The sequence below is a fragment of the Bos mutus genome, unplaced genomic scaffold (genome assembly GCF_027580195.1).
Source record: "Bos mutus isolate GX-2022 unplaced genomic scaffold, NWIPB_WYAK_1.1 CTG565, whole genome shotgun sequence".
Classification (NCBI taxonomy): domain Eukaryota; kingdom Metazoa; phylum Chordata; class Mammalia; order Artiodactyla; family Bovidae; genus Bos; species Bos mutus.
In genome coordinates, this window is record NW_027220046.1 from 4,333 (window position 1) to 29,406 (window position 25,074).

Consider the following 25,074-nt stretch of genomic DNA (forward strand, 5'->3'; position numbering starts at 1 on the left):
ACACAGACACAACACATAGCAGGGGTATAAAAGATTTTCACAAATGCTGGTTGGGGTGTATCTGGCTCCCAAGAGGAGACCTTTTTTTGGGCCTGTTCACAGAGCAGATTGAAAAACACTGATTGAAACTGCCCACCCTGGCCAGGTACCATTTAACCATTTGCATGAGTTGTTTTATGACAGGAGATCCTGATAAGAAATACGGAACTAATAAGCCACCACCAACCAGAAGAGTTCAGGAAAGGTCTAAAGGAGACACTGCATGTCTGTCCACTTCCCAGAATCCCTCTCACGCTGGCATCCATCTTGGCTAAGCAATGTGTGCACCACCAGGAAAGACTCTGAATTAGAATGATTGGTCAAAGACCACCCGGAAACTAATCCCATCACCATAAAACCCGACATAGAAACTACAATGAGCCACAGGGAATCTTGAAGCAGAGCAGTTCTCCTGGGTTCCCTTCCAGACCCTACTTTTGTATCTCTCCACCTGGGTTATTGATTTTCCCAGTAAAATCTCTTGCTCTGTCAGCACATGTGTCTCCTTGGATAATTCATTTCAAGTGTTAGACAAGAGCTATAAAGATTTTAACGGACCCTGGAAGGGGTCCCCCTTCCTGCAACAGGCCCGCCAGTGTAATAAACTGCACTCCACTATCTGCATCGTCATTCTGAGTGAGTTTGTTTTCCAGAACACGTGACTATAACACTCTCAAAAGCAAAGTTTGAATATATGATCTGTTTGCCTCTAGCTTCCAAATTACTTACATTCTTGTTAACAACAGACAAGTAGCTGACATGATTGTATATGTACAAAATCCTATAGAATTTTAGAAAACACCACCAACTCCAGGAAATGCAAAGTGAATTCTCTAATAAATCAGTTGCTTTCTATATACTAGCAATGAGCATTTGAAAATGGTATTTTTTCTTTGCATTCAAATGGATGCTTTTGAACTCTGGTGTTGGAGAAGACTCTTCAGAGTCCCTTGGACAGCAAGGAGATCAAATCAGTCAACCCTAAAGGAAATCAGTCCTGAATACTCATTTGAAGGACTGATGTTGCAGCTGAAACTTCAATGCTTTGGCCACCTGATGTGAAGAACTGACTCGTTTGAAAAGACCCTGATGCTGGGAAAGATTGACAGCAGGAGGAGAAGGGGACTACAGAGAATGAGATGGTTGGATGGCATCACTGATTCAAAGGACATGAGTTTAAGCAAGCTCTGGGAGTTGGTTAGGGACAGGAAAGCCTGGAATGCTTCAGCCCATGGGGTGACAAAGAGTCGGACATGACTGAGTGACTGAACGGAACTCACTTGAACTGAACTCATTAAATATTCAGGAATAAATTGAACCAAAAAGATTTGTGGAACAAAACAAAGATCCAGACACAGACTTCCTCACATATAGACAAATGATTTTAAATCAAGGTGCCAATTCAGTGTATAAAAGTCTTTAACAAACTTGGCTAGAATAACTGGGAAAAATAAACCTCACAACTAAATACACTTTGATATGTAAAAATTAATGCAAAATGTATCAGTTTCTTAAAAAAAAAAAAAAAAAAAACTAGAACAACAGGAAAATATCTTCATGCTTCTAAAGATAAAGACTTCTTAGGATACAAAATCATAAATCATAAGAGCCAATAAAGGTAAACATGAGAAGGTAACAGGCAGGAAGGCTAGGGGTCTCCAAAGGGAGGAAATAGGCTGCTAAGTGTCAGACATTTTTTCTCTCTCTCTCTCTTAAAGGGCAGGAAGAAACAAACTACAAGTGTCAGTTTTTTTTTTTTTTTTTTCTCTATACAAAATTAAAAGGAGGTTTCTTTTAAAAGTTCTGTGTTGCCACTAAGACACCTAGTTCCACCAGAACTTTATTCAAACCTTGAGCTAACCAATGCATTTTTCTTATGGAAATGCTTTTCTTAAGCTATGATAATGAACTATGTTTTTACCCTGGGCTCTGTCTTCAACTCAGTTCTGCCTAAGACTCAGAACAGACTTGACAAACCAGAATGTTTTACTCATGCAAATATTCTCTTAAGCTATGTTAATGAGACTATGTCTTTGCTTGGAAACCTGCCTTTCTTCAAGATTCATTTCAATCATTTTATGGCCCAGGAAAACACCTTGAGCCAATGTTATCTCAAAATGTATGTTGTGCGTGAGGAGCCACAAGTGATTTTGCAACCCAAGAAAATAAAATCTGTCACTGTAACCACTTTTACCCCATCTATTTGCCATGAAGTGATGGGACCAAATGCCATGATCTTAGTTTTTTGAATGTTGAGTTTTAAGCCAGCTTTTTCATTCTCTTCTTTCAACTTCATCAAGAGGCTCTTTAGTTCCTCTTTGCTTTCTGCCATTATGTGGTATCATCTGGATATCTGAGGCTGTTGATACTTCTTCTGGCAACCTTGATTCCAGTTTGTGATTCATCCAGCCCAGCATCTCACATGATGTACTCTGCATATAATTTAAATAAGCAGGGTGACATTACACAGCTTTGACATACCCCTTTCCCAATTTTGAACCAGTCTGTTGTTTCATGTCTGATTCTAACTGTTGCTTCTTGACCTGCATATAAATTTCTCAGAAGGCTGGTAAAGTGGTCTGGTATTCCCACCTCTTTAAGAATTTTTCCACACTTTGTTGTGATCCACACATTCAAATGCTTTAATGTAGTCAACAAAGAAGTAGATGTTTTTCTGTAATTCCCTTGCTTTTCCTATGATTCAACAGTTGTTGGCAATTTAATCTCTGGTTCCACTGCCTTTTCTAAATCTTGTACATCTGGACGTTCTTGTTCACGTACTAGTAAAGCCTAGCTTGAGGGATTTTGAGCCTTACCTTGCTGGCAAGTGAAATGAGTACAACTGCATTGTAGTTTGAACATTCTTTGGCATTGATCTTCTTTGGGATTTGAATGGAAGGTGGCCTTTTCCAGTCCTGTAGCCACTGCTGAGTTTTCCAAGTTTGCTGGCATATTGAGTGCAGCACTTTCACAGCATCAGCTTTTAGGACTTGAAATATCTCAACAGGAATTCCATCACCTTCACTAGCTTTGTATGTAGTAATGTTTCTTAAGACCAACTTGACTTCACACTCCAGAATGTTTGCCTCTAGGTGAGTGAACACACTGTCATGGTTGTCTGAGTCATGAAGATCTTTTTTGTGTAGTTCTCCTGTGTATTCTTGCCACCTCTTCTTAATATCTTCTGCTTCTGTTAGGTCCTTGCCATTCTGTATTTTATTATCCCCATCTTTGCATGAAATGTTCCCTTGGTATCTCTAATTATTTAAAGAGATCTCTAGTATTTCCCAGTGTTATCTGGCACTTTGGCAAACTATATGAAAATTATATTAATTTGAACTATTTTGTGCTCAATGGTCTATTTTGAGAATGGTTGATTTTTATTCTGTGAGTCTACATGGAAAAGTGTCCATTTAAGTCTTCAAGGATTGCAAAGCCTAGAATCTATGTAATGCAAACTCATGAGGTAATATTTATGAGCCTGAAAACTGTGTGTCAGAATAATTTTAATTCAACATCATGCCTTTAGCAGACTATTTCTCCTACTTAAAAATACATTTGGTGTTTTAAAATAGCGATGCATTATTTAGTGCACATCTGCATATCTGAGATTATTGATATTTCTCCCGGCAATCTTGATTCCAGCTTGTGCTTTATTCACCTTGGCATTTTGCATGATGTACTCTGCATATAATTTAAATAAACAGGGTGACAATATATAGCCTTGACTTATGGCAGAATGTGAAGAACTAAAGAGCCTCTTGATGAAAGTTAAAAAAGAGAGTGAAAAGTTGGCTTAAAACTCAACATTCAGATGTCTAAGATCATGCATTTGATCCCATCACTTCCTGGCAAATATATGGGGAAATAATGAGAGATTTTATTTTCTTGGGCTCCAAAATCACTGGAGATGGTGACTGTATCCATGAAATTAAAAGTTGCTTGCTCCTTGGAAGAAAAGCTAGGACCCATATAGACAGCATATTAAAAAGCAGAGACATTACTTTGCCTACAAAGGTCCATCTAGTCAAAACAATGGTTTTTCCAGTAGTCATGTATGAATGTGAGAGTTGGACTATAAAGAAAGCTGAGTGCCTGGAGAATTGATGCTTTTGAACTGCGGTGTTGGAGAAGACTCTTGAGAGTCCCTTGGACAATAAAGAGATCCAAGCAGTCCATCCTAAAGGAAATCTGTCCTGAATATTCATTGGAAGGACTGATGCTGAAGCTGAAACTCCAATCCTTTGGCCACCTGATGCGAAGAACTGACTCATTGGAAAAGACCCTGATGCTGGGAAAGATTGAAGGCAGGAAGAAAAGGGGACTACAGAGGATGAGATGGTTGGATGGCAATCACTGACTCGATGGACATAAGTTTCAGCAAGCTCTGGGGGTTGATGATGGACAGGGAAGCCTGCCATGCTGCCGTTCATGGGGTTGCAAAGAGTTGGACATTATGGAGCAATTGAACTAAATTGATCTGATTTGGTGCTCAAGATGCAGTTAGCTTTTGTGCTAAGAATTTTATTAAAACAAATTTGTTTTGTCTTCCCAATAAACCTTATAAAGTTGGTATTATTTTCCTTGTTTTACAGACAGGACGTGTTGTTTTTGTGTGGCAGAGATGGTAAGAGGGTGATCCAGGACTCAAGCTTCAAAAGGGAGACTGCATGCTTCCTCACTCCAGGGCACTTTGAAACTGTTGACATTGTAAATGATTATCAGGTGCTGTGCTTAGTTGCTCAATCATGTCTGACTCTTTGCAACCCAAGGGACTGTAGCCCACCAGGCTCCTCTGTCCATGGGGATTCTCCAGGCAAGAATACTGGAGCAGGTTGCCATGCCCTCCTCCAGAGGATCTTCCCAACACAGGGATTGAATCCAGGTCTCCCGCATTGCAGGTGGATTCTTTACCATCTGAGCCACCAAGAACACTATACAAATTTTTTTTTTTTTTAATGCTACCTTTCTTCTTCCTTTGGAATTGTGAACAGCTCCCTTTGTCAATAACTATAATGTGACTGAACAGGCAAGACATCTGTTGTTATAAGAGTCAGGTACACAATGGTGTACAAACTTGTGATCACCCCTCTTTTGGGATGTCGTCTCTGAATGACATCACTTGAGGGGATGGACTGTCCTGAAGTGTGGATGCACTAGTCAGAATCCAGGGTTTTCACACTTGCCATCACTACTACAAAATATTAAACTGCGGGGAGCGAGCTCCGCCCCTGGCAAAGGTCTTGAGGACGGAGGCTTGGCATACGCAAAGGCGGGATCAAGCCTCAGGAGTCTCCCTGGAAATTCTTGAGCATCTACCCCCAAAACCAGAGTCTGCCTACTTTCTGCTTTGTGCTTTCACCTACACCTCTGACTTTATGGGGGCTGTCCCCCACTACCTCTCTCTGAAAAAAGAGTTAGCTTACAGCTCCAGTTAATAATTCCTGGGTATGACGGTGTTTCAACCTACAAACTCCTTTGGAAGTCCTCTAGCCTGCCTGAATAGGTTTTTCCGGCCACATGTGATTGCTCAGAGCCTCCCAACTGTGAGAGGCATGAGATGTTCTAAACTGTCTAAATACAGATTCCTTTGAGCAGTTAAAAGATTGATTAGAAATTGTATTGGTGAAGGGATTTTCACTTGTTGGGCCAATGTTTGCTTCTAAGTTTCCATATCCCTTACCTGCTGTGTCCTTGGCAGTGTATTGATTAATATAATTGGTGTAAGTAGTAGCTTTAATGTTTGTAACCTGGGACCCTTAAGTTAATTCTTTTTCTTGTTATAGCCCACCACACCTTTGCTCTGTAGGAATGCAACTTTATCTAATGCTTTTGGAGGGTGGCTCCTGACCAATCACCTTTAGAGAAAAATAAGTTTTCTGAAGAAAGGGTCTTAAAATGTTAACAGGCCTCCGGGCCAGAAGATGATGCAAATCACCTAAGCTTTTGCATATGCTAAGTTTGTAGGAAGAAAGCCTGGCTTGCTGCAGGACTCTACCCCTTCCCCCATTATCCTCTATGCATAACTTAAGGTATAAAAACTACTTTGGAAAATAAAGTGTGGGCCTTGTTCACCGAAACTTGGTCTCCCCATGTCATTCTTTCTCTTACCTTCTGGCTGAATTGTTCAGCCTCTTTTCTTCACTGAATTTTCCTACTGAGCTATCCTTATTTCAGCCTCTTTTCTCCACTGAATTTCCTCACTGAGCTATCCTCATTCTATTACTCTTTATATCCTTAATTAACGTTTAATTAAGCAGTTGTTTCCTGATCCTCGCCGATGCCGTCCCCGCTTCGAATTTCCTGGATCCACCGGGGCTGGACCCCGGCATTAAACAAATTACCTGAGATTTCATTTAAGAGAATGAGAAGGAATTAGATAAGGAAAAGTATATGGAATAAACCCTTTAGATGTAATAAACATGAAACTAATCAAGTATTTTCCAAGGTTTATAAAATATACCAAGGCTGATCAGAATAATCAGGAATGAGTTCCAACCCACTTGACACTAACTGCATCCTTTGAAACAGCCCCTTCAAAAAAGCTGAACAAGCCCCTTCCTGACTCCACTCTCAATAGTGACAGAGAGAAAAGACTGCTTCCCACATAGGAACTGAGCTTCTGGCAGCACCTCCTGTTCCACCACCCACAGGAGCATTTTCCTTTCCTCTGGGATGAAAGGTCACTTCATAGAAACTCCACCCACTTCCTGGACCAGACTCCCTAACTGCTCCAGCTCCCACATGCAGTTTGCCTTTCAGGACTTCCTCCAAGGTACTTGCACAATTCAGATTCCAAAGGCAGCAAGAGGTGAGTTTCTATGTGGTTCCTTTCCCTGGGTTTCCCTGATAGCTCAGTTGGTAAAGCATCTGCCTGCAATGCAGGAGACCCCAGTTTGATTCTTGGGTAGGGAAGATCCCCTGGAGAAGGGATAAGCTATCCATTCCAGTATTCTTGGGCTTTTCTTGTAGCTCAGTTGGTAAAGAATCTGCCTTCAATGCAGGAGACCCCAGTTTGATTTCTAGGTAAGGAAGATCCCCTGGAGAAGGGATAGGCTGCCCACTCCAGTATTCTGGCCTGGAGAATTCCAAGGACTGTATAGTTCATGGGGTCACAAAAAGTTGGACATGAATGAGTGACTTTCACTTTGTTTTCCCTCCCCTAAGGGTCCTGGAAGAGGGCTTTGTGCCCGACTCACCCTTGTACCTCAGGGTCTCAACTATAATCCCTATTTGTTGAACAGAAGAGAGAAAGAATACAACCCACCACCTCACACATACCCCCAACTCAAATTACAAACCCAAACAGCCAGCAACACCTCCTCAGACCCTACATTCCAGATGGGCCTCTCTCCTGCTTCATTCAAACCCCTTCCAGGAGTATCCTGTCTTCACCTCAAGTCCCTCCACATCTCCTGGATTCTCAGCCTTTTGCACTCTGGCCTCCTCACATCTGAAACCTGCTTCTCGGGTCACCGACACCTCCTGATTCCAAATCAAACAACAACTCTCCGTGGGCTCACCTTCTCATTTGCATTGAACAGACCTGTCCTTTATCAGGTCTCCACCCTGTCTCCTCCTCTCATTCCTTGCTGTTCACTGTGTGTCTCCTCTGCTTGCCTCCTCTGTCAGCTCTCTAAATATCAAGGCTTCCAAAAGGTTCTGATCTTGGTCCCTAAACATGCCTCACTCTCTCTGGGCAATCTTATCCATCTTCACAGATTTAACTACTACCTTCTCAGTGAAGAATACACTGGTGCCATCCCAGGTCTCTCCCTCAAATACCAGACTCTAACTTTCCAATGACCTTTAGGACGCCTCCACCTGGAGGACCTGGGCTTCAAGGTAATAGAACTACAAGTGGAAAAGCTGGGATTAGAAATCACTGAGACTGAAATTTTCTCTCCTCACATGACTAAGAATGTTTATCCTGAAATCAGATAGCATCTGTTCCTATCCCTCTTTAGGTCATGCAAAAAATATGTGATGGATTCTGATTATAAGGGCCAATTAACCATGAGCCAAGCACACAGCAGGCCAGCCAGCTTTGGAAACCCAACCTTGACCTAGTTTATAGTAGCAAAGGAACAGAACCTTTCACAAAGTCTTTTAAAGTAATTAACAATCACTGTCAAGATGTGATACTGCTTTACTGAAAGACTGCTTCTGGGGATAAGTAATGTAGCTAAACCCAAGAGGACACCTTTATAAAATGAGTTTCCAGAAAAGAAAAAAAAAAAAAAAAGCACATATATCTTTGCAGTAAAAGTCCTCTGCCTCTGAGTCTCAGCTTACTTCTCATTGGTAAATAGTGGAAGCCTTTGCCCACAGGTTGTGCTGTTTGCATTCAGATATTCATTGCTGCATTTTTTGATAAATGCATTTCATTTACAAAATAAACACTTAGAACCCCACAGACATCAGCCCACCTGGCTCTCCTGCCCTGGGATTCTCCAGGCAAGAACACCCCAGGTTGCCATCTCCAATCCAATGAATGAAAGTGAAAACAAAAGCTGAGATGCCCAGTCATCATCTCTTAGAACCTGGACTGAAGCCTACAGACTCCTCCAAGCTGGATTTTCCAGGCAGTTTGGAGTGGAGTGCCATTGCCTCTCCATTTCTTTTTTTTTTGATAAATGCATTTCATTTACAAAATAAACACTTAGAAAGTCACATAGCTTGAATCACTGAAAAGCAGACAGGAATAACAGAGAAAACACCCCAGGTGAGCAATGATACTGAATGAGAAAACAAGAGCTGAGATGACCCAGCAATATTCCTTAGAACCTCAAGTTCACAGAACAAACAAAGTCTGGATAGAAGCATTTCTGGGTATTTCTGCCGGTTTTTTTTTTTTTTTTTTTTAACATACGTTAAAACAGAGACTTCAACATGTGAAAAGAAAAACTGCCTGCAAAAACAAAGAAGACATTTTCTGAGATAACTTTGATCCTTTAATTAAATTACTGGATTAAACTCTTTGTATCAATAACTGCCCTTTATTGTCCTTGATCAAGTATTATTTTCACCTTATTATTACTAATCTTTTCTAAGCCATCACATTTGACCCTATCAAAAAAAAAAAAAAAAAAGGTGCAATAAATACTTGGCTTCTGTGGTAATACAACACATAATTTAGCTCATCTAGTCTATCTTTCCATGAGAGGTGACTGTTTCTGTTATGAAATGTGCTCACAGTAAAGGGAATCCTAGCCAGACACCTGGAATGCTGAGGGAGAACCACTTACCCAACCTGTCACTGCTTCAGACCAACCTTGATGTGACTGTGGAGCCACTCATGTTAACTCAGCCTCCCAATCACAGCCACACCTTTTACTTACAAAACATGACCTTTGCTGAAGGTAATAATACATCACCAGGCTGAAAGGCCCACCCTAAGTCCCTGTGAAAAGGCCTTGAGGAACAGGCACTCTGCTACTCCCTGGGAGAACTCTGACAAGAATGGTGAATTACCTGGATGAAATCTTGAAATATCAAAGGCAGCAAGTCATCCATATGCCCAATGTCTTTGGAGAAACGATTTAAAATTCTTCCTACAAGAATAGGACAAGATATTACTCATTTAAGAAAAACACCAATACAGTATACTAAACAGTGTCAGACTTTATTTTTGGGGGCTCCAAAATCACTGCAGATGGTGATTTCAGCCATGAAATTAAAAAGATGCTTACTCCTTGGAAGGAAAGTTATGACCAACCTAGATAGCATATTCAAAAGCAGAGACATGATTTTGCCAACAAAGGTCCGTCTAGTCAAGGCTATGGTTTTTCCACTGGTCATGTATGGATGTGAGAGTTGGACTGTGAAGAAAGCTGAGCACTGAAGAATTGATGCTTTTGAACTGAGGTGTTGGAGAAGACTCTTCAGAGTCCCTTGCACTGCAAGGAGATCCAACCAGTCCATCCTAAAGGAGATCAGTCCTGGGTTTTCATTGGAAGGACTGATGCTAAAGCTGAAACTCCAATACTTTGGCCACCTCATGTGAAGAGTTGACTCATTGGAAAAGACTCTGATGCTGGGAGGGACTGGGGGCAGGAGAAGGGGACGACAGAGGATGAGATGGCTGGATGGCATCACCTACTCGATGGACATGAGTTTGGGTGAACTCCGGGGTTGGTGATGGACAGGGAGGCCCGGCATGCTTGGGCTTGCAAAGAGTCAGACACGACTGAGTGACTGAACTTAACTGAACTGAACTGAATGCAAATATATGGAATTTAGAAAGAAGGTAATGATAACCCTGAATGCAAGACAGCAAAAGAGGCACAGATGTATTAACAGTCTTTTGGACTCTGTGGGAGAGGGCGAGGGTGGGATGATAAGGGAAAATGGCATTGAAACATGTAAAATATCATATGTGAAATGAATCACCAGTTCAGGTTTGATGCATGATACAGGGTGCTCCAGGCTGGTGCACTGGGAGGATCCAGAGGGATGTGATGGAGAGGGAGGTGGGTGGGGGGTTCAGAATAGGGAACACATGTACACTTATGGTGGATTCAAGTCAATGTATGGCAAAACCAATACAATATTGTAAAGTAAAATAAATTAATTAATTAAAAAAAGATATTATTCATTTTTTTCCCTGATAGAAGCTTTCAAATAAACAATTTATAAACAAATCAAAACATATTTTTGAAGTGTATATATTTAGGAACTTCCTGTGGTACAGTGTCCCTAGTGCAGGGGACACAAGTTGGATCCCTGGTCCGGGAAGATCCCACATGCCACAGAGTAACTAAGCCTATGTTCCACAACTACTGAAGCCCCTGCACCTAGAGCCTGAGCTCCTCAAGAAGAGAGGCCACCACATGAGAAGCCCAAGCTCTGCAATGAAGGGGAGCCCCTGCTTGTCATAACTGGAGAAAACCCAAGCACAGCAACAAGGACCCAATGCAACTAAAAATAAATAAATAAATCTAAAAGAAGTAAATATATTAAATATTTGATATATTGGCCTTCCCATCATTGCTCAGTGGTAAAAAATCAACCTGCCAATGCAGGAAACACAAGAGACACGGGCTCAATCCCTGGGTGGGGATGATCCCCTGGAGAAGGAAGTGGCATTCACTCCAGTATTCTTGCCTGGAAAATTCCATGGACAGAGGAGCCTGGTGGGCTACAGTCCATGGGACCACAAAAGAGTTGGACATGATTTAGCAATTAAACAACAAATATATTACAAATTCAAATGAAAAAAGCTGATGTCAGTGGCAAAATGAAAGAGACATTAGGATGATACCTAAAGAGAAATAAAAATATCACCAAATGGCAGTGTCTGGGCAGTTGAAATAGAGTCCAGATTTTTAAAAGAATGGGGGAATACTGTCATTGTATCAAGAAGGGTTGGTGGATTTAGAATGCTCCCTCCTTTTAGATCCATCCCATCTAAGACTCATTCCAAGTGTTAAACTGGTAAATAAACAGTTGCAAAATATCTAAGTTAATCCTAATTGTTACACTAATTTTGCTTTAGTTATCAAGATTAAGTTTCCAAGTGATACTCTTTAAATTAACATAATTATAACCCCTCTGTACTTTTTTCCATCCAGATTGTTCACAGCACCTCACATTTTGGGAAACTGTGGATTCTAACCATTTCCAAGTTATGAGTTTACTACTGGGATAAGTCATTATTTTCAGACATGTACCAAGTGTGACTAGTACAGACTTATGAAGAAGCATCTACGAAGATCAGAGGTATGTAGGCAGGAAAACACAAATATCACTAAATGACTAAGGGTAACTTATCATTGATTTTATTTCCTTTCTCAGAATCCACAACAACAGTCTATACTGAAGGCTATAGGATTAGATGATAAGAACTAATTTCTAGTAAATACTTGGTATGAACTAAAAATGCCATCCACCATATCAGTAAACAAAGGATGCTGCAGCCATCAGGACCCTGCAGCCACTCCTGCAATAGTGGCACCCTGAGGAGACTCAGGATGAGAAAGCACAGGATACTGGCCCCAGATAACAGAGGTGCCCATTAAAAGAACTGTTATAGGGAAGAACCAATTTTGACTCCACGTTGGATCTATTTCTTTGACTTTAGCCTTTGCTATTCATTGTTTTTGTCAGGCAACCCTGCCCCTCTGCCTGAATGTTAAACTAAAGTGGGTTTTTTTTTTTTTTCAGCTTACAGGGAGACTTTCTGACCCTCAGCACCTGTGGATGGTCTGCAGAAAAGAAGACATTAATAAATATCCTCCTGTTTTGTAAGATTAATGGCCTTTTGACTTTACTTCCTCACCTCCTTTCCTTCTTTTTTCAAAAAAAAAAAAAAAAAAAGGCACCCAGACCCCAAAAATATGGTTATTTTGAGACATTAGTCTGCCTTCTTCTCAGTCTGCCAATTTTCCAAATAAAGTTGCTATTCCTTGCCTCAATACCTCCTCTGTGAGTCTTACTGGTCCTTTTGTGAGGTGAGGAGAGTGAGCTTGAACTCAGTAACAGTAACACTGCTATATGTGGTTCTCTCTTCATGACATCACATACCAGAAACAAAGTCCACCATAAATTATCTATTACAAATTCTACTTTTGAGATTAAAGACAGGGAAGAGTTCAATTTAATATACCACTAAAAGAGCAAATAATTGATGCCCCTAAACCTTTGGACCTATCTTTGCAGTACTTTATTTGGGCTTCTATTTTCTTGAAGGAATGAAATTCTGATAATAGATACAGGAGGGAGAGGAAAGATACACTGGTATGCCCACTGCTCCAGGGTTAGTGACCTTGAACACTTAAACATGGCTCCAAATCCTTGAATAATAAATAAATCAGCATCTGGAGAGGCCTACAGGTCATAAACAGCCTGGTCAACTGTGGTCAGAAGCTCAGAGGCTGTCTTAACAGAAATGCAGTCTCACTTTATGCTCCCAAATTTACTACTATAGTTTTCACATTAACAGGTAAAGTAGAGCAAATCACAGCCATAATAGCACAGACTCTTTCAATCACTTCCTCACTCCAGCTTCATAATAAGATGAGATTGTGTGAGCCTTTGCAGTTTGCCATCCTGTGCTCCACACTGTGCCTGCACTAAACAACATGTGTTGAATAAATCTGTACAAGGTGCTGCCCTAAACAGTCTTATTTAATCCTTGCAACAGTCTTGTGAAACAGGAAGGGCAGTGGTTATTCCCACTGAGAAAGTTCCCAGACACTATGTGGTCATCCTCACTAAGGTTCATTAGGCACTGACCATGTGCTGTGTGATAATGCATTAACCTGCTTAATGCCCACAACATCAAGATATTGCTAAGTGTGTGAATAGTATTCTCATTTTACAGGTAAGAAAATCAAGACACAGAGAAATTAAATAACTAGCACATAAGTATTAACACAACTATGACTGGCTATTACTATTAGTAACTAGCACCAGGACTAAACCCAGGAAGTTGGTTCTAGAGTCCATACTTATAACCATGACAACATCCTGCCTTGAGATTTGCCTGCCCAGTAGTATCTACCTACTTTGGCCTTGATCACACAGCTAATTGATGGCCAGGCCAAGGCTACTCCTGTCCTCCCTTCAGTCACATCCCTGACTTGACAGGTCCTGTCAATCATCACCTGCAAAAACAGAGCCACCCTGGGCCTCAGCACAAGTCTAATCAACTGAACAGAATGGGCATGTATGCTGATGCACTAACTCTTCACAGGAACCCAGGTCAGGAGGCTATCTTCCAAAACAAGACAGGTCAAAGGCCTCAGGATGGAGGAAGCAGCCACTGGGAAACCTTTGGGGACACTCTTACTAATACTGAAGATCCACCAGCTATGTACCACAACCTCTTAAATGTAATTAAAAGTCCATTGTAAAACTAGAGGCCTGATTTTATTGAAGAGGATGTATACATTTCACTGATACTGTATTTTAATTAATTTTCCATTACCATTTAAATAAAACTCAAAATATGAGCACATGCCAGAGCTCTGTGGTCCCAGATATGGATGGGCAATGAAAGAAAGAAACACACAGCCTGTCTTCTGTAGAGATGTTCCTGGAAGAAGGTCCTAACTAGTTAGCTTAACAGTATGTAACACAGCCAACATTTCAACACCTATCAAAAACATGTCAACACATTTGCATCTTGTGCTGGGTGTTTCATATTCCACACAACAAATGGACTCCTAAACCATCCTGCAAAGTAAACATTCATTTATCTTTATAGACACATAAATTGGAATAAAAGGTTACAGGCTCCTATATTCAGATTTTCTCTGATAGGAAAAATTATCAGTGAAACTTTTTGTATAAAATGAATAAACACACACAATGATTTTCTTCCAAGCATCTCTTCCATTTTCAAATATGAAAATGTAATTAGGCACTAAATGTGTTAATAAAACATATTCACTGAGAAATTTGGTGTCTGACTTACCTATTGGATTGCTATTGAAGAACAATACGGGAGCTCTCAAAATGGACTCCAATATTTTGTTGTGCCAAAGTTTGTGAAGAATTAACAAAGATGTAGATTATCAACAGAGACCTTGTGATGCCAAAAAGGACAGTAGACACAGTTAACCCTGAAATAAATAAACATTACTCAGCACAAGATCTCTGCCTTATCCTCAATGACACTAAAGATGGTAGGCAGTTTGTAAAGATACTGTGTATTTTATTCTATAAATAAAATTTGTATAGAGATTTACATATACAGAATATAGAATAAAAAACATATATGTACATATATACGGAGAAGGCAATATATCCAGTATCTTCTCTGGAAAAATGGATGGAGGAGCCTGGAAGACTGCAGTCCATGGGGTCACTGAGGTCTGACACAACTGAGTTTCACTTTTCACTTTCATGCATTGAGAAGGAAATGGCAACCCACTCCAAAAGAATCCCAGAGATGGGGAGCATTTATAAAGAAATGTTTTCACAAAATACATTTATAAAGAAAAATATAAAAATCTGTTTTCCTCTCACTTAAAGAAACAACACAGAGGAAAAAAAAATTCATGTGTAAACTATAGTTTCAGTCTAGGCTTTCCTAAGTCAATTACAAATTCTAATAAAAACTCACAAGAAAGATAATTATAAAAAGTAGTTGATCTTCCTTTCTCTGCATTTCAAATCTCACAATTTACAATATGTTCCATAAGCTAAAACTGAGGTATGCTTTGGTATCAGCATGTGAGTTAGCAGGGAACAAGAGAAATGATTTACCACTTCCTTGTAATTTACAAGGAAATTTATTTCCATGTAAAGTAGCTTCTTAAGAACCTACTGTATAGCACAAGGAGCTCTACTCAAAGCTCTCTGGTGGCCTAGATAGGAAGGAAATCCAAAAAAGAGAGGATATTTATATATAATTGTCTCACTCTGATGTATAGTAGAAACTAACAAAACATTGGAAAGCAACTATACTGTAATAAAAATTAATAAAAATTTAAAATATTTAAAATAAAGTAGCTACTTCTATGCCCAAGTAGCTTTAAAGAGTATGAAAAGACAATGTTAAGTTGCAAGTGGACAATCTCTTAAATAACTGAATTGCAAGAAACTACAGATTATATTTTGACATGAGATAGTAAATCTAAACAAGTACCTAATCTCTCACTAAGTGTTTGGGGGCTCAGTTCAGAATAAAGCATCTGCCTGCAATGCAGGAGACCTGGGTTCAGTCCCTAGGTTGGGAAGATCCCCTGGAGAAGGGAATGGCTACCGTCTCTAGTATTCTTGTCCATGGACAAAGGAGACTTGCAGGCTACAGTCCTGTCCAAAGAGTTGGACACGACTGAGCGACTAACTCTTTCACTTTCAAAACACTTGTAAATAAATACAATCATTTACATTTGTTTAATCAATAATCTAAATGAGCACTACCATGCATATAAAAATTAAAATAGCCCTCTGAACATCTCTTTAACTCACAGTGCTAAATACAGTGGGGATAACTTCTATAATAATTGTTCCCTCAAGTACTGTTTTTCCAGTCATCTGATACATCAGTGTTATTTAAATTCTGAAAGCTGTTCAAATTCCTGAATTCCATCAACAGGCATTTGCCTTGACCCACCATCCAAAATGAATGTGAAACAGAATCCCTTCCTTCTTCTTTAAGCCCCCATAATTCACGAATTCAGAAGTTAGTTAGCCAATGGATTCAAATTTCTTAGCAAGTGATCAGCAAAATAAACACCAAATTTCAACGAGTGCACTTTTATATAACTCGCTCTCGGTAAAAGCTTTATAGAAGCATTTCCTGTGAGACTATTTCAGTTTTTATTTATTTAAAAAAATTATTGGGGTAGAGCTGCTTTACAATGTTGTGTTAGCTTCTGCTGTACAATGAAGTAAATCAGCTATATGTATACATATATCCCCTCCCTCTTGGACCTCCCTTCCCTGTATGCCTCCCCTCTAGGTCATCACAAAGCACTGAATTGAGCTCCCTGTGCTACACAGCAGCTTCCCACTGGCTATCTGTCTCACACATGCTGGTGTACATATGGCAATCCTAATCTCCCAATTCATCTTTCCCTCCTCCGCACCCCACCCTCTGTGTCCACACATCTATACTCTACATCTACAACTCTATTCCTGGCCCTGAAAATAGGTTCTTTTGTGCCATTTTTTTTTAGATTTCATATATATGCATTAATATAAGCATATTTTTGGCTTATATAAAAAGAGCGATTACTTGACTTTTACTTTACTCTGTATGACAGACTCTAGGTCCATCCACATCTCTACAGATGACCCAAATTTGTTCCTTTCTATGGATAAGTAATATTCCAGTGTATATATGTACCATAAATGAGATGAAAAGATAGCCCTTAGAATGGGAGAAAATAAGAGTGAACTAAGCAACTGACCAGGGATTAAACTCCACAATATACAAACAGCTTATGCAGCTCAATATTCAAAAAACAAGCAACCCAATCAAAAAATGGGCAGGAGACCTAAAGAGACATTTCTCCAAAGAAGACACCCAGATGGCCAAGAGGCACATAAAATGATGTTCAACATCACTATTAGAGAAATGCAGATCAAAACTACAAAGCTATCATCTCGAACCAGTCAGGATGGCCCTCGTCAAAAAATGTAGAAACAATAAAGGTGAGAGAGTGTGTGGAGAAGAGGGAACCCTCTTGCATTGTTGGTGAGAAGGTAAATTGATACAGACACTATGGAGTATTGTTCTTGTTCAGTCACTCAGTTGTGTCTGACTCTTTGTGACCCCGTGAATAACAGCACATCAGGCTTCCCTATGCTTTACTATCTCCCAGAGTTTGTTCAAACTCATGTTCATTGAGTCAGTGATGCCATCCAGCTATCTCATCCTCTGTCGTCCCCTTCTCCTCCTGCCCCCAATCCCTCCCAGCATCAAGGTCTTTTTCAATGAGTCAACTCTTCACATGATGTGGCCAAAGTACTGAAGTTTCAGCTTCAGCATCTCTCCTGCCAATGAATATTTAGGGTTCATTTCCTTTGGGGTTGACTGGATTGGTCTCCCTGCAGTCCAAAGGACTCTCAAGAGTCTTGTTCAGGACAACACTTCAAAAGCATCCATTCTTCTGTGCTCAGCTTTCTTTATGGTCCAACTCCCACATTTGTTCATGACTATTGGGAAAACCATAGCTTTAACCATACAGACCTTTGTCAGCAAAGTAATGTCTCTGCATTTTAATGTGCAGGCTAGGTTTGTCATATCTTTTCTTCCAAGGAGCAAGCATCTTTTAATTTCATGGCTGCAGTCACCATCTGCAGTGATTTTGGAGCACAAGAAAATAAAGTCTATCACTATTTCCATTTTTTCCTCATCTAACTGCCATGAAGTGATGGGACTGGATACCATGATGTTCATTTTTTGAATGCTGACTTTTAAGCCAGCTTTATCACTCTCCTCTTTCACCTTCATCAAAAGGCTTCTTAGTACCTCTTTGCTTTCTGACCTAAGGGTGGTGTCATTTGCATATCTGAGGTGTTATTTTTCTGGGCAAACATGATTCCAGCTTGTGAGCCATCCAGGCTGGCATTTCACATGATATAGTCTGCACATATTAAATAAACAAGATGACAATATACACCCTTGATGTATTCCTTTCCCTATTTGGAACCAATCCATTGTTCCATGTCTGGTTCTAAGTGTTATTTCTTGATCTGCATACAGGTTTTTCAGAAGGCAGGTAAGGTAGTCTGCTTTTCCAGTATGGAGATTCCTTAAAAAAATAAAAATAGAACTACCATATGACCCAGCAAGGCAAAAGGATAGGTCACTGAGAGATGAACTCCCCAGGTCGGTAGGTGCCCAACATGCTACTGAAGATCAGTGGAGAAATAACTCCAGAAAGAATGAAGAGAAGGAGTCAAAGAAAAAACAAAGCCCAGTTGTGGATGTGACTGGTGATGGAAGCAAAGTCCAATGCTGTGAAGAGCAATTTTGCATAGGAACCTGGAATATTAGGTCCATGAATCAAGGTAAATTGGAAGTGGTCAAACAGGAGATGGAAAGAGTGAATGTCGAAATTTTAGGAATCAGTGAACTATAATGGACTGGAATGGGAGAATTTAACTCAGATGACCACCATATCAACTACTGTGGGCAAGAATTCCTCAGAAGAAATGGAGTAGCCATCAGAGTCAACAAAAGAGTCCAAAATGCAGTACTTGGATGCAATCTCAAAAACGACAGAGAGATCTCTGTTCATTTCCAAGGCAAACCACTCAGTATCATGGTAATACAAGTCTATGCCCCAACCAGTAATGCTGAAGAAGCTGAAGTTGAATGGTTCTATGAAAACCTACAAGACCTTTTAGAGCTAACATCCAAAAAAGATGTCCTTTTCATTATAGGGGACTGGAATGCAAAAGTAGGAAGTCAAGAAACACCTGCAGTAATAGGCAAATTTGGCCTTGTAGTATAGAATAAAGCAGGGCAAAGGCTCATAGAGTTTTCCCAAGAGAATACATTGATCATAGCAAACACCTATTTCAACAACACAAGAGAAGACTCTACACATGGACATCACCAGATTCAGTTCAGTTCAGTCATTCAGTCGTGTCCAACTCTTTGTGACCCCATGAATCACAGCACACCAGGCCTCCCTGTCCATCACCAACTCCCGGAGTTCAATCAGACTCATGTCCATTGAGTCAGTGATGTCATCCAGCCATCTCATCCTCTGTTGTCCCCTTTTCCTCCTGCCCCCAATCCCTCCCAGCATCAGAGTCTTTTCCAATGAGTCAACTCTTCGCATGAAGTGGCCAAAGTACTGGAGTTTCAGCTTTAGCATCATTCCTTCCAAAGAAATCCCAGGGTTGATCTCCTTCAGAAGAGACTGGTTGGATCTCCTTGCAGACCAAGGGGCTCAAGGGTCTCAAGGGTCTCAAGAGTCTTCCCCAACACCACAGTTCAAAAGCATCAATTCTTCAGTGCTCAGCTTTCTTCACAGTCCAACTCTCACATCCATACATGACCACTGGAAAAACCATAGCCTTGACTAGACGGACCTTTGTTGGCAAAGTAATGTCTCTGCTTTTGAATATGCTATCTTTGTTGGTCATAACTTTTCTTCCAAGGAGTAAGCATCTTTTAATTTCATGGCTGCAGTCACCATCTGCAGTGATTTTGGAGCCCCCCAAAATACAGTCTGACACTGTTTCCACTGTTTCCCCATCTATTTCCCACAGAATGTGGCCCACTGGAGAAGGGAAAGGTAAACCACTTCAGTATTCTTGCCTTGAGAATCCCATGAACAGTATGAAAAGGCAAAATGATAGGATACTGAAACAGGAACTCCCCAGGTCAGTAGGTGTTCAATATGCTACTGGAGATCAATGGAGAAATAACTCCAGAAAGAATGAAGGGATGGAGCCAAAGCAAAAACAATACTCAGTTGTGTATGTGACTGCTGATGTAAGCAAGGTCCAATGCTGTAAAGAACAATATTGAATAAGACATTGTCAAGTTCCTGAATCAAGGCAAATTGGAAGTGGTCAAACAAGAGATGGCAAGCGTGAATATCGACATTCTAGGAATCAGTGAACTAAAATGGACTGGAATGGGTGAATTTAACTCAGATTACCATTATATCTACTACTGTGGGCAAGAATCCCTCAGAAGAAATGGAGTAGCCATCATGGTCAACAAAAGACTCCAAAATGCAGTACTTGAATGCAATCTCAAAAACAACAGAATGATCTCTGTTTGTTTCCAAGGCAAACCATTCACTATCACAGTAATCCAAGTCTATGCCCCAACCAGTAATGCTGAAGAAGCTGAAGTTGAATGGTTCTATGAAGACCTACAGGACCTTTTAGAACTAACACCCAAAAAAAAGATGTCCTTTTCATTATAGGGGACTGGAATGCAAAAGTAGGAAGTCAAGAAACACCTGGAGTAACAGGCAAATTTGGCCTTGGAATATGGAATGAAGCAGGGCAAAGATAACAGAGTTTTGCCAAGAAAATGCACTGGTCATAGCAAACATCACCAGATGCCCAACACCAAAATCAGATTGATTATATTCTTTGCAGCCAAAGATGTAGAAGCTCTATAGAGTCAACAAAAACAAGGCTGGGAGCTGACTGTGGCTTAGATCATGAACACCTTATTGCCAAATTCAGACTTAAATTGAAGAAAGTAGAAAAAACCACTAGACCATTTAGGTATGACCTAAATCAAATCGTTTGCAATCATACAGTGGAAGTGGGAAATAGATTTAAGGGACAAGATCTGATAGACAGAGTGCCTGATGAACTCTGGATGGAGGTTTGTGACATTGTACAGGAGACAGGGAGCAAGACCATCTTCATGGAAAAGAAATGCAACAAAGCAAAATGGCTGTCTGAGGAGGCCTTACAAATAGCTGTGCAAAGAAGAGAAACGAAAATCAAAGGAGAAAAGGGAAGATATAAGCATCTGAATGCAGAGTTCCAAAGAATAGCAAGGAGAGATAAAAAGCCTTCCTCAGTGATCAGTCAAAGAAATAGAGAAAAACAATAAAATGGGAAAGACTAGAGATCTCTTCAAGAAAATTAGAGATACCAAGGGAAAATTTCATGCAAAGATGGGCTCAATAAAGGACAGAAATGGTATTGACCTAAGAGAAGCAGAAGATATTAAGAAGAGGTGGCAAGAATACACAGAAGAACTGTACAAAAAAGATCTTCATGACCCAGATGATCACGATGGTGTGATCACTCATGTAGAGGCAAACATCCTGGAATGTGAAGTCAAGTGGGCCTTAGAAAGCATCATTACAAACATAGCTAGTGGAGGTGATGGAATTCCAGTTGAGCTATTTCAAATCCTGAAAGATGATGCTGTGAAAGTGCTGCACTCAATATGCCAGCAAATTTGGACAACTCAGTAGTGGCCACAGAACTGGAAAAGGTCAGTTTTCATTCCAATCCCAAAGAAAGAAATGCCAAACACAATTGCACTCATCTCCCATGCTAGTAAAGTAATGCTTAAAATTCTCCAAGCCAGGCTTCAACAATACGTGAACTGTGAACTTCCAGATGTTCAAGCTGGTTTTAGAAAATGCAGAGGAACCAGAGATCAAATTGTCAACATCCACTGGATCATTAAAAAAGCATGATAGTTCCATAAAAACATCTATTTTTTGCTTTAATGACTATTGCAAAGCCTTTGACTGTGTGGATCACAACAAACTGGAAAATTTGGAAAAAGATGGGAATACCAGACCACCTGACATGCATCTTGAGAAATCTGTATACAGGTCAGGAAGCAACTATTAGAACTGGACATGGAACAACAGACTGGTTCCAAAATGGAAAAGGAGTATGTCAAGGCTGTATATTGTCACCCTGCTTATTTAACTTCTATGCAGAGTACATCATGAGAAATGCAGGGCTGGAGGAAGCACAAACTGGAATCAATTGCTGGGAGAACATATAAAAAATGTCAGATATGCAGATGATACCACCCTAATGGCAGAAAGTGAAGAAGAAACAAACAGCCTCTTGATGAAAGTAAAAGAAGAGAGTGAAAAAGTTGGCTTAAAGCTCAATATTCAGAAAACTAAGATCATGGCATCCAGACCCATCACTTCATGGCATATAGATGGGGAAACAGTGGAAATAGTAACTGACTTTATTTTTTGGGGGCTCCAAAATCACTGCAGATGGTGACTGCAGCCATGAAATTAAAAGATGTTTACTTCTTGGAAGGAATGTTATGACCAACCTAGACAGCACATTAAAAAGCAGAGACATTACTTTGTCAACAAAGGTCCATCTAGTTAAGGCTATGGTTTTCCATTAGTCATATGTGAATGTGAGAGTTGGACTATAAAGAAAGCTGAGCACTGAAGAATTGATGCTTTTGAACCGTGGTGTTGGAGAAGACTCTTGAGAGTCTCCTGGACTGCAAGGAGATCCAAACAGTCCATCCTAAAGGAGATCACTCCTGAGTGTTCATGGAAGGACTGATATTGAAGCTGAAACTCCAATACTTTGGCCACCTTATGCAAAGAACTGACTCATTTGAAAAGACCCTGATGCTGGGAAAGATTGAAGGAGGGAGGAGAAGGGGACAACAGAGGATGAGATGGTTGGATGGCATGACCCACTCAATGGACATGATTTTGGGTAAACTTCTAGAGTTGATGATGGACAAAGAGGGCTGGCATGCTGCAGTCCAGGGGTTGCAAAGAGTCAGACATGACTGAGCGACTGAACTGAACTGATGACCCAGAAATCCTACTACGCGGGTACCCTGAGAAATCCATAATTCAAAAAGAGACATGAACCCAATGTTCATAGCCACACTATTTATGATAGCCAGGACATGGAAGAAATCTAAATGTCCATTAACAGATGAATGGATAAAGAATATATTTAAAATTTTAGGTGAACATATGCTTTAAATAGTATTTAATGCTATATATATTCTAAACATTCTTGTGAATAGAGACAGTCATGTTAATATTAGTCTGGAAAGCCAATTGTTAAAATAATCACACAGTTGAGAAGGAGATAATACTAATCTCAAGGTAAGAAAGAGAGGGAATCTAATCCCAGACACTGGATTCCCCCTGCTTAGCTTCTCAAGTAATTAGTGATTAGCAGTGTGGTGAAGGGAAGTATTCATACCTGGGAGGCAATAATGCTTTTATTTGGGGCCCATGCTGCCAGAGATTTTCATCTAAGATCAATAAAAGCCAAGGCTTATTTGGACAGAATTGGAACAACCTGAACCACAGGGTGGGGATCCATTTCTAATCCCCTTGCCCATCCATATAACAATATCAGAGTTAGCTAAAACAACCTATTAGAATAAACAATTGCCACGCATTTCCAGTGGCTGACTTGCTGAATGTGCAATCCTGGTTTAACCACCAACATCCAGTGCAGAGTAAATTAAGAGTCTTCATTCAACCCCTTTTCTTCTAGTAGGTCTTTAAAATAATTATTCTAATCAATTCTCAGAGTAAATGCAACTCAGACAGTTAATCTGTTAAGACATTACTAAATTACTCTGGAAGCCCTCATTGCTCACAGACTCATTGTAAGTACCTTAAACTCTGATATAATAGAGCAGATGAGTCAACTTTACCTGAATAAACTCTTAAGCACCAGTTCAGAAGGAGCATCACATCTACATCTTCTTTTACTAATGCCCCAGAATACAGGTTAATTTGTAAATTCGCCCTATGGAACAGGGAAGAAAAAATATTACACTATACATAAACATAGAATTTACACAAATGTTAAAAAAAAAATTACCTCAATTTGAGAAACATGTTTCATGCTGGAAAGTGTTTCCCAGCTCACAAGACCCTCTGTGTGTCTCCCTTTTAAAAATCTGAATGATGATTTTCAGTTCTCAAAACTGTCTGTGAAGAGAGACTTAGAAAATGAACTTATGGTTGCTGGAGGGGAAGGGATAGTTAGGGAGTTTGTGATGGCCATGCACACACTATATTTAAAATAGATAACCAACAAGAACTTATTGTATAGCACATGGAACTCTCTCAATGTTATGTGGCAGCCTGGATAGGAAGGGGACAGTGTAGAATGGATACATGCATATGTATGGCTGAGTATCTTCACTATTCACCTGAAACCATCACAAAATTGTTAACTGGCTATACTCCAATACAAAACAAAAAGTTCAAAAGCAAAAAAAGAAAACAAATTGTCTGTGAAGAAGCTGCTAAAGAGAGGAACATGGGGAGAGACCACGTGGTGATCACACTCCACCCACAAGAAGTTTACTTTTTCTTCGAGGAAATTACTGGATGGTCGTAAATGGAGGTTAAACAAGCCCCACCCCGGCCCAATTTCTCAGCACTTTGGGTCAGACCAGGAATCACTCACCAGAGTGCAAGCCACCAGTCCTGCAGGATGTAGGCAACCTGGAACAGGAAACAGCAATCATTCACACACTGACATTACTGAGCCCTCAAACCACCACTCACTAGCATGGGGGATAGAAAGGCTCCAGAACACAGAGACGGTCCTTCCGGCTCAGGTCTGCACCAAGCCCCACACCCCAGATGACCATAGGTCAGGGGAGGGCATGATACATTTTAATATCTTTAAAACAGATCCCCTTTTTCCCAGAAGACACTGCTCCCCACATGTAATGTCAGTCAGTTCAGTCACTCAGTCATGTCTGATTCTTTGTAACCCCATGAACCGCAGCATGCCAGGCCTCCTTATCCATCACCAACTCCAGGAGTTGACCCAAACTCATGTCCACTGAGTTGGTGATGCCATCTAACCATCTCATCCTCTGTCGTCCCCTTCTCCTCCTGCCCTCAATCTTTCCCAACATCAGGGTCTTTTCAAATGAGTCAGCTCTTTGCTAATGTATTTCAATGCAAATCCAAGTAGACTGAAAGATGGAGTAATAACTTTTGTGGCAGCCTTGTTTAGTCAGACAACGGCCTGGAGAGCAATACCTGAGGCTTCCAGGGGGAGGAAGAAATTCTGCCTCAAGTCAGCAGGGTCAGCGCCTGCCTGAGCTTCTAGCCTGCAGACCTGCCTTCCTGATTTCAGATTCACCCAGCT

The 25,074-nt window shown here is 40.4% G+C and overlaps 1 long non-coding RNA gene across 1 annotated transcript; it reads right to left on the reverse strand.

The window, feature by feature from the left end:
• Nucleotides 1–9,502: 9,502 nt before the first annotated feature.
• On the reverse strand, nt 9,503–24,419 carry LOC138987063 (uncharacterized). The gene is made up of 4 exons (XR_011463523.1): nt 24,379–24,419; nt 23,615–23,709; nt 14,459–14,606; nt 9,503–9,593 (listed from the first exon to the last, which is right to left on the reverse strand). It is a non-coding gene; the product is annotated as an uncharacterized lncRNA (long non-coding RNA).
• Nucleotides 24,420–25,074: the final 655 nt, after the last annotated feature.